Below are 9,331 nucleotides of genomic sequence, written 5' to 3'. Positions count from 1 at the left end.
TTAATGCAAATCAGAGTTATGGTAAAAAGACTTCCCTTCCCCACCAGTAGAAACCTCTTATAGCAGGTACTAATTTTGGTGGGACTGTAACACTGTGTCCAGAAACTGCCTTGTATGAGAGCACACTTCTGCCACATGGACCAAAACTTTACAGCTGAAATTCATGTTGTTGTTTGAAATTTTAAACATGATCCTGATTCACCTTGAAGTCCCATTGTTTTCTTCCAAGAATTTCCTGGTCAAATACAACCACGCACACAATAACCATTAACCTAGAGGTAAACATCTCTCTCTTCAATATTGCTAATATAGGGTTATTACATACAGAGAGGCTTACCCCTTTCATAGGAGACAGTGTCTGTACTTTCACAAGCACCATCTGAAGCTTATTGCTAGAGTGTATTCATGTTCACAGCTTTCTGTGGGAATCTGTATTTATTATGTATAGGTAAGAAATTTCTGGCACCATGTTTCTATTCCCTTCAGCTGATCAAATATTGGTATGTTTTGTCCTGCAGGCAGAAGAAGTTACTTTTTCCATGCTGCTTCTCTGCTGAATTTTTGCAGGCTTACTTTTGACAACAACTTTGGGTCTGTAAAGGGAAATAACATGAACCACGTTTCTAATGAGCAGTAATTACAGGTTTAAATAGTTGGCACAATCAGTGTTCAGTGATTTCATTATTAGATGGCACCATAATTTATGCTAATCCTGATAACGGTTCCGGATGAGAGAGGTCCAGACATAGGAGATTGCACTGCAATTATTTACACCCTGTATTTCTGAAACAATAGATATGGTAATTTGAAAATCAGATGACTGTGATCTCATTTATTCTGGTAGGAAACACATGTAACAAGTTGTGTCAACAACTGTAAAATTAAATAGAGGTATTTGACTTCCATTCTAGGTCGATTCCTTCTTCTTAGCTTTCCTTGCCCTAAATACACTTCTGGCCAGGAACCATGCATGGAAAAAAGTCAAGAGGCAGAAAGCAGCAAGCTACTTAAGATATGGAATTTTGTTTGTTACTTTTCTCAGTGCACATTTTCTGTCTGGCCATAAGTTCTTGTTACAAGGTGGAACGTGGAAGCTATAGATGGCAAGTGACAGCTGTCCCCTACTGGGCATCATGGCCCTGCCCTTCCTATGACTATAAACTCTAACCACTGTAAATGGGAGACATGTTGCCCCATCCCCCCACCTTCTTCAAATGCAGCCATCTGAAACCTACTCCCCCTTAGTTCTACTCTGCTCCTGTTCCAGTGGGTCTGTGATGGGGTATAAATGCCACACAGGTGAGGGTTAAAGGTAGTCTGAGAGCTCAGTTAGTCCACCCTGTTGCACCTGGGGTGTATGTAAAGCTTGATTTGTTATCAAACTCAGCTTGGGAGGAGTGGGGCCTTCTTCAGAAAGGAAGTAAAAGCTACAGTGGAGGTCCAGGAGAGGGACCCAGGTCACCAACAGCCCCATGTTATAAGGGATGTCCCTTATTTAAATAACAAATTGCCGGTTCCATAATAAATCAGTACAGGATGCCTTTTATCCCATATTTCAGTTCTGCTGGGTCTGAAGTAGTCTGAAGTGTTGCTCCGGCACCTGAAATCCAGGATGGAGTGATGCTCCAGCACTTTCCTTTGCAAAGTGCTACTGGTTGGCAGCTTGTTCTGGTGGATGGGGGTCGCAATGACACTCTCATCAGTCCTGGCCACCCCTCCATTTCGTATGACAGAGGTTGGGCCAAATGTGAGTGACATTGTGACCCCACCCACCAGGTCAAGTTGCCAACATCACTCAAATTTGGCCGACCCATCTCTCTGTCTGGCAAGCAGCGCCCAGATCTGCAGAGAGAGAACCCCCGGGAAGGATGGGTGAGAAGAGGAGACTTGTCCCCAGAGGCTTAGTTGAAGACTGAGGACAACTGAGGTCTGTTCCTATTTTTGAAATATAATGTTGGCAACCCAGGCCTAGAAGGAAGAGGTTTAGAGTTCCCTCACTCTGGGAAAGAAACCATGGGGACACTGAAGGTGAAGGGCTAGTCCTAATGCTAGGCCCTTGGAAAGGGCTGGAGGTCCAAGTCACAAGAAAAAGCAGACTGCCATAGGGCCAGACAAACTGTCAGCGGAGGACGCCAGAGAAAGAGAGCTTACTACACCACACCCAGCCACGAGGGAGTGTGTGGCTTGAGAATCATTCTTCTATAGGATCCCACTCCCAATCTATCCAACTGAGCTACCTGTAAATTGCTCACTTTTTAATTGAAACACATCTGTCAAACGGCAAAAAGGGACAATGTCAGAGTCAGCTAAACTTGCAGAGGGAAGCCAAGGCAGGTTATGGAGCATGGGTGCAACGTGTTCCATGCCAGAGATCAAGCTGAGTAATTTGACAGTTACATTCTGCATTAGCTGATGTTTCCAAGTGGTCTTCAGGCGAGAGCATTGCACTAATCCCTTTGGAAGTAATCAGGCATGAGTAACTGTGGCAAGGTCAAGTATCAGAGGGGTAGCCGTGTTAGTCTGAATCTGTAAAAAGCAACAGAGGGTCCTGTGGCACCTTTAAGACTAACAGAAGTATTGGGAGCATAAGCTTTCGTGGGTAAGAACCTCACTTCTTTCGTGGGCAAGGTCCACATCTGAAATGAAAGGTCATAATGTACTCTGTTTGCCACCATCTTATCTGCCACTGTTAATGTATTAACTTCTAGGATATGGTATGTAGGCCCTGAAATAATTTAACCTTGCTATGGTAGACTAGGCTAATATGGTTAGACTTGGCGAATAATAGCTATAGCTCTCTGTACACTTCTGCATAAGACTAAGCAAATAATTGAGAGGAAATTTTTTTTGAATGAATTTAGCTTGTTTTTCGTTGGCAAACTGTAAGGTTTTGATGTTTTGCAAATGTATTTTTTGAAATTATCTATTGAATAAGTCCTGCAAATAATTGCTTTGTAGCTTGTTCACAAGCCGTTTGACTGGACATATAACTCACATGTTCTTGTTTCTATGCCCTGATGGATGAGTGTACATCTTTTAAATAGTTTTTGTTGCAAATGCTCATATTTATAAGTCAAACATTTGCCTTAACATAAGAACGGCCATACTAGGTCAGACCAAAGGTCCATCTAGCCCAGTATCCTGTCTTCCGACAGTAGTCAATGCCAGGTGCTCCAGAGGGAATGAACAGAACAGGTAATCATCAAGTGATCCATCCCCTGTCGCTCATTCCCAGCTTCTGGCAAACAGAGGCTAGGGACACCATCCCTGCCCATCCTGGCTAATAGCTATTGATGGACTTATCCTCCATAAATTTATCTAGTTCTTTTTTGTGCCCTGTTATAATCTTGGCCTTCACAACATCCCCTGGCAAGGAGTTCCATAGGTTGACTATGCATTCTGTGAAAAAATACTTCCTTTTGTTTGTTTTAAACCTGCTGCCTATTAATTTCATTTGGTGGCCCCTAGTTCTTGTGTTATGAGAAGGAGTAAATAACACTTCCTTATTTACTTTCTCCACACCAGTCATGATTTTATAGACCTCTATCATATCCCCCCTTAGTTGTCTCTTTTCCAACCTGAAAAGTCCCAATCTTATTAATCTCTCCTCATACGGCAATCATTCCATACCCCTAATCATTTTTGTTGCCCTTTTCTGAACCTTTTCCAAGTCCAATATATCTTTTTTGAGATGGGGCGACCACATCTGCACACAGTATTCAAAATGTGGGCGTACCATAGATTTATATAGAGGCAATATGATACTTTCTGTTTTATTATCTGTCCCTTTCTTACTTATTCCCAGCATTCTGTTTGCCATTTTGACTGCCGCTGCACACTGAGTGGATGTTTTCAGAGAACTATCCACAATGACTCCAAGGTCTCTTTCTTGAGTGGTAACAGCTAATTTAGACCCCATCATTTTAGGTGTATAGTTGGGATTATATTTTCCAGTGTGCATTACTTTGCACTTATCAACATTGAATTTCATCTGCCATTTTTGTAGCTTTTTGCAGTCTGCCTGGGACTTAACTATCTTGAGTAGTTTTGTATCATCTGCAAATTTTGCCTCCTCACTGTTTACCCCTTTTTCCAGGATCATTTATGAATATGTTAAATAGGACTGGGCCCAGCACAGGCTCCTGGGGACACCACTATTTACCTCTCTCCATTCTGAAAACTGACCATTTATTCCTACCCTTTGTTTCCTATCTTTTAACCAGCTACTAATCCATGAGAGAACCTTCACTCTTATCCCATGACTGCTTACTTTGCTTAAGAGCCTTTGGTGAGAGACCTTGTCAAAGGCTTTCTGGAAATCTAAATACACTATATCCACTGGATCCCCTTGGTCCACATGCTTGTTGACTCCCCTCAAAGAATTCTAGTAGATTGGTGAGGTATGATTTCCCTTTACAAAAAAACATATTGACTATTCCCCAACAAATTATATTAATCTATGTATCTGACAATTTTGTTCTCTACTATAGCTTCGACCAGTTTGCCTGGTATTGAAGTCAGGCTTACTGGACTGTAATTGCCAGGATCTCTTCTGGAGCCCTTTTAAAAAGTTGGCATCATATTAGCTACCCTTTAGTCATTTGGTACAGAAGGTGGTTTAAATGATAGTTTACAAACGACAGTTAGTAGTCCTGCAATTTCACATTGAGTACCTTCAGAACCCTTGGGTGAATACCATCTGGTCCTGGTGACTTATTACTGTTTAACTTATCAGTTTGTTCCAAACCCTCCTCTAATGACACCTCAGTTTGGAACAGTTCCTCAGATTTGTCACCTAAAAAAATGGCTCAGGTTTGGGAATCTCCCTCACCTTCTCAACCATTAAGACTGGGGAGGATAGCTCAGAGGTTTGAGCATTGGCCTGCTAAACCCAGGGTTGTGAGTTCAATCCTTGAGGGGGCCATTTAGGGATCTGGGGCAAAAATCTGTCTGGGGATTAGTCCTGCTTTGAGTAGGGGATTGGACTAGATGACCTCTTGAGGTCCCTTCCAACCCTGATATTCTATGAAGACCAATGCAGAGAATTCATTTAGTTTCTCCGCAATGGCCTTATCATCCTTGAGTGCTCCTTTATCATCTTGATTGTCCAGTGGCCCCACTGGTTGTTTAGCAGGCTTCCTGTTTCTGATGTACTTAAACATTTTTTTGCTATTACTTTTTGAGTCTTTGGCTAGCTGTTCTTCAAATTCTTTTTTGGCCTTCCTAATTATATTTTTACACTTCATTTGTCAGAGTATCAGAGGGTTCAGCTAGGTTCAGCATCCACGCACAGGGCTGGCTCCAGTGGGGGCTGGGGGGGCGGCGCGGGGGTGAAGCCGCAATCAGCAGCACTTCGGCGGGAGCTCTACCGCCGCCGCTTCATCCTTCGGCGGCAATTCGGCAGCAGGTCCTTCCTTCCGAGAGGGACTGAGGGACCCGCCGCTGAATTGCCACCGAACAACTGGACGTGCCACCCCTTTCCCTTGGCTGTCCCAAGCACCTGCTTGCTGCACTGGTGCCTGGAGCTGGCCCTGCCCACACAGTCAGCACACTGTCCCCCAAACAAACAGACCACATGCTATATTTCAGTCCAGTAGCAAGGACACCACACCACAACAAACACAAACACACACACAACAGACAACAAACTTAGAGTCACGTAATCGCTTCTCCTTCACCTGGAGAAGTCCCTCGCAAAACTCCCCTGTTAGCTGCTCCTGTTCGCTAGCTCCTTTCATGAATATTCTCTATTAGTTGTCTAAACTTGCCACTAAACTTCTTTGATGAAGTATTCAGAAAGGATCATGAACACAGGTAGCTTTTCATTTGAGCAAATATTTATGAAAATTTCTGAAGTGTTTGTTCAGGTAAAGTTCTCGATCAAGGGGCAATTTTTCATTAACTAGTTTTGAGTCCTCTCCTTAGCCCTATCTCTGTACTGGCACAGAGAAAGCTCCCACCCACTTCTGAGTACATTGGCAAAATGTCTGCCTTACTATTGACACTTCTATTTTGTGCATGACAGAGTCCATTACCCTCCCCTCCCCCTTAAAGCTAGTACTGCAGTAGCATCCCTGGTAATCAAAGAGAGGAAATATATGAAATATGCACTGACTTTCAGTGTCCAGAGAGTGTTTTAGTAAATCTTTCTTCCTGGAATATTAGAGTCCATTCCCATTAGCAGCAATAATATAACTTTCAAACCTACAAAACCTGTTTATCAAAGCAGCACATGTTCAGCAAGGTAAGGCAGAAATGTAAAGGGTGGAGTAAGTGGGAAAGTTGCCATTCTCATTGTCCTAATTACAGTATATAATATTTTGGCAGAGTGACAACTAAGAGTCCTTTTATTCCAGTAACCTCTAACAATCAACAGGATATTACTTCAAGTATTGACATTAAGACCCTGCTCTTGCAAGATGCTGAGCACTCTGGCTCCAACCCAACAAAGCATGTAAGTATGTGCTTAACTTTACACACATGAGTAGTGTGAACTCCTTGGCATGGCTGAGAGGTAAGATGGTCCAGTGGTTAGGGGGTTAACCTGGGACTTGGGAGACAGGGATTCAGTTCCTGCTCTGCCATAGATTTGAGTAAATTAGTTAGCTCCTCTGAGTTCTTCATTTGTAGAACGGGAATAGTAGTACTTCCCTACCTCACAGGGCAGTTGTGAGGATAAATACGTTAAGAGACTGTGAGACACTCAGATATTGTAAATACAGTAAAAGCTTTTTTAAAAAAAATTCTAGTTAACTAAGAAGGAGGGAGTTTGGGTGTGGGAGGGGGTGCAGGACTGGGGGTTGGGGAACGGGAGGGGGTGTGGAGCACAGGCTCTGGGAGAGAGTTTGGATGCAGGAGGTGGCTCAGGGCAGTGGATTGGGGCACAGGAGGGGTTTCAGGATGCCGGATTTGGGGGGGCGCTTACCTCGGGTGGCTCCCAGCAAGTGGCGACCTGTCCCTGCTGTTCCTAGGCGGAGGCACGGCCAGGCAGCTCTGCGCGCTGCTCCCACCCCGCCCCAAGCGCTGGATCCACAGCTCCCACTTGTGGGTGGAGTCACCTAACCGTGAAATGCCGGTTTATAGAGCTTTCCGGTTGGTACAGGGCCAGATAACACAGCTTTTACTGTACTGTATTCCTAAAGTGAAGCATGTCTTTAAGTGCTCTACAGGAGCAGAGCCGTAGTGTTCAGCAACTTGCAGGATTGACCTCTTATGGAGCAACACATAACTATGTTCTAGTGCTGTCTACCTAACTCCCAAGTTAACTCATCTCACCACAAAGGTATAGTGGAAATGAACGATATAACTTAATAAAGCTCAGATATTTGATTTGGATAAGCACCAATAATCTTTGCAAATCAGCACCCCAAATTCAGATGAACTTATTATCTGAACTGTCCAAACCTCTTACGTCTGGAAAACTAACTTTCAAGAAGAGACTCTCACAATATTTTTGGTACTTCCTGCTTCCAGTCCAGCTGGAAATTTCATGAGAACAGCTTTTCTCATGGTATCTCAGCACTTCTATTTCTGGTCTTGGCTTGAACCAGGAAGTATAAAAGTGCATTCAAATTAATAGTAGTAATACGTAGATTTTTTTTTTTAAAAGTCAAACCTCAAAATTTGTTTTTGTTTTGAGTTTGGGGCAATGACGTTTCAGATGGGTTCTTGTTTTATCCAAACCAGTCTGACTCTACATCTAGTAGAAATGTAAACTATTAGAGGAACAAAACTGTGAAGAGAACCTGAACTCTGTGCAACATGGCGTAATTGTTATGATGGTAGCTGTCAAAAGCTGATTTAAATGTAATCAGCTTCTCCTTGCATTGGTATACAGCCTGTTTATACAGTAGCTATGCCATTTAGTATCTCTCCATGTTTAGAAAGAGAATGCTCCAATGTGCTGGGCATTTCCAGGAAAGATGTTTCATGTAGAAGCTCATTTTATAAATACTGATGTTAATTCACCAGAAATGCATCTTAACTCCATAGGAAAGTATTTTTGTGTTTATTTTCTAGGCTCTCTGGAACCAGTAGACATAAAACACTCCATGTCGGAAACATACAGCATACAGCTCTGAGCAAAGGGGCCTATTTTCGTCATGGATAAGATAAACAATGGCCTAATTGGAGGAAACATCTCTCCTGGATGGAGCCCATCTTGGAGCTGTCAGCTGCAGAAGTTACAAATGGCTTTGTCGCTTTGTAACATAAACAGTGTTTGAAAATGTTGGTGCTGAGCTGTTGATATTAAAATCACCTCATTAATCACCTTTGGAAGTAACAAAGTTATCTAAGCTCCTATGCTGGCTTCCTATAGGGGATAATAATAATAACAATAATACTTTTAAAAAAGTTATTTATTATGTAAGGCCTCAGTCAACCTTCATACTGAGTAAAGTCTGAAAGCCACACATATGTCATTAGAAATAGTTTCTCAAAATGTGGAAACTGATCAGGTCAAGACCAGGTGTACAATGTGTGGAATGTAAAGGACACTTAATACTGTAATATGTAAAGGAGTTATGGGTGCCTTATACAGGAAGGTTGGCACTACGAGAAAGAAATGTTGGCATTTCTCTTTATTTATTTTTGTATTTTATGTGTTTGGAGAACTGGGGCAGTAACAAGGATTAGGATGGAATCTTGCAGCCTGGAAAGGAAGGAAAAAGGAAGAATCATTTTGCTGAAGGATGCTTACTAGTTTGATGATTTTTGTGAATTCTCACTAGAAAGGGAAAACCATGGGTGGTGAAGTGAATCCCCACTTTAGGGAAGCTAGCCTGCTGGCCCCGCCCCTTCTGCCTGAGGCCCCACCCCCCACATACTGGAGCCCTGAAACCTGCCCCCCATAACAGGAGGTGCCCTGAGGCCTCCCCTCCCCCCCGTGACCAGAGGAGCCCTGCCTTGCCCACCCCAGCCTCCCTGGATCAGCCCCACTAGCCCGAGGGCTGGAGAGAGTGCTGTGCCAGGCCGCTCCCCCTGCGCCAGGCCATGCTGGCCTCAGTGTAGGCTGAGCCAAGCTGCTCCTGCTCCCTCCCACGCCTGAGCATCAGGCTGGGCCAGCCCCAGCACTGGGCTGAGTTGAGCTAGGGTTACCATATCTCATAAATAAAAAAAGAGGACCCTCCACGGGCCATGGCCCCGCCCATTTCCCCACCCCTAGCCCCGCCCCAACTCCGCCCCTTCCCCCACCCTAACTCCGCCCCCTCCTCCCTCCCACTCCCAGCCAGGGGGAAAGGGCTGCCCCAGTGCTACCAGCATCACGGTTTCCCGGGCAGCCCCCAGACCCTGCGCCCCCAGCCGGCGCTTCCCCAGCGCAGCTGGTACC

At 44.1% G+C, this 9,331-nt stretch overlaps 1 long non-coding RNA gene across 1 annotated transcript; it reads left to right on the top strand.

The window, feature by feature from the left end:
* Positions 1-6,362: 6,362 nt before the first annotated feature.
* LOC128835514 (uncharacterized) lies at positions 6,363-8,254 on the top strand. Its single transcript, XR_008444664.1, has 3 exons — positions 6,363-6,454; positions 7,160-7,282; positions 8,020-8,254. It is a non-coding gene; the product is annotated as an uncharacterized LOC128835514 (long non-coding RNA).
* The last annotated feature ends 1,077 nt before the right edge of the window (positions 8,255-9,331 follow it).

Source organism: Malaclemys terrapin, chromosome 4 (genome assembly GCF_027887155.1).
Source record: "Malaclemys terrapin pileata isolate rMalTer1 chromosome 4, rMalTer1.hap1, whole genome shotgun sequence".
Taxonomy (NCBI): domain Eukaryota; kingdom Metazoa; phylum Chordata; order Testudines; family Emydidae; genus Malaclemys; species Malaclemys terrapin.
The sequence above is the reverse complement of the archived record's forward strand: the minus strand, read 5'-3'. Positions and strand labels throughout refer to the sequence as shown.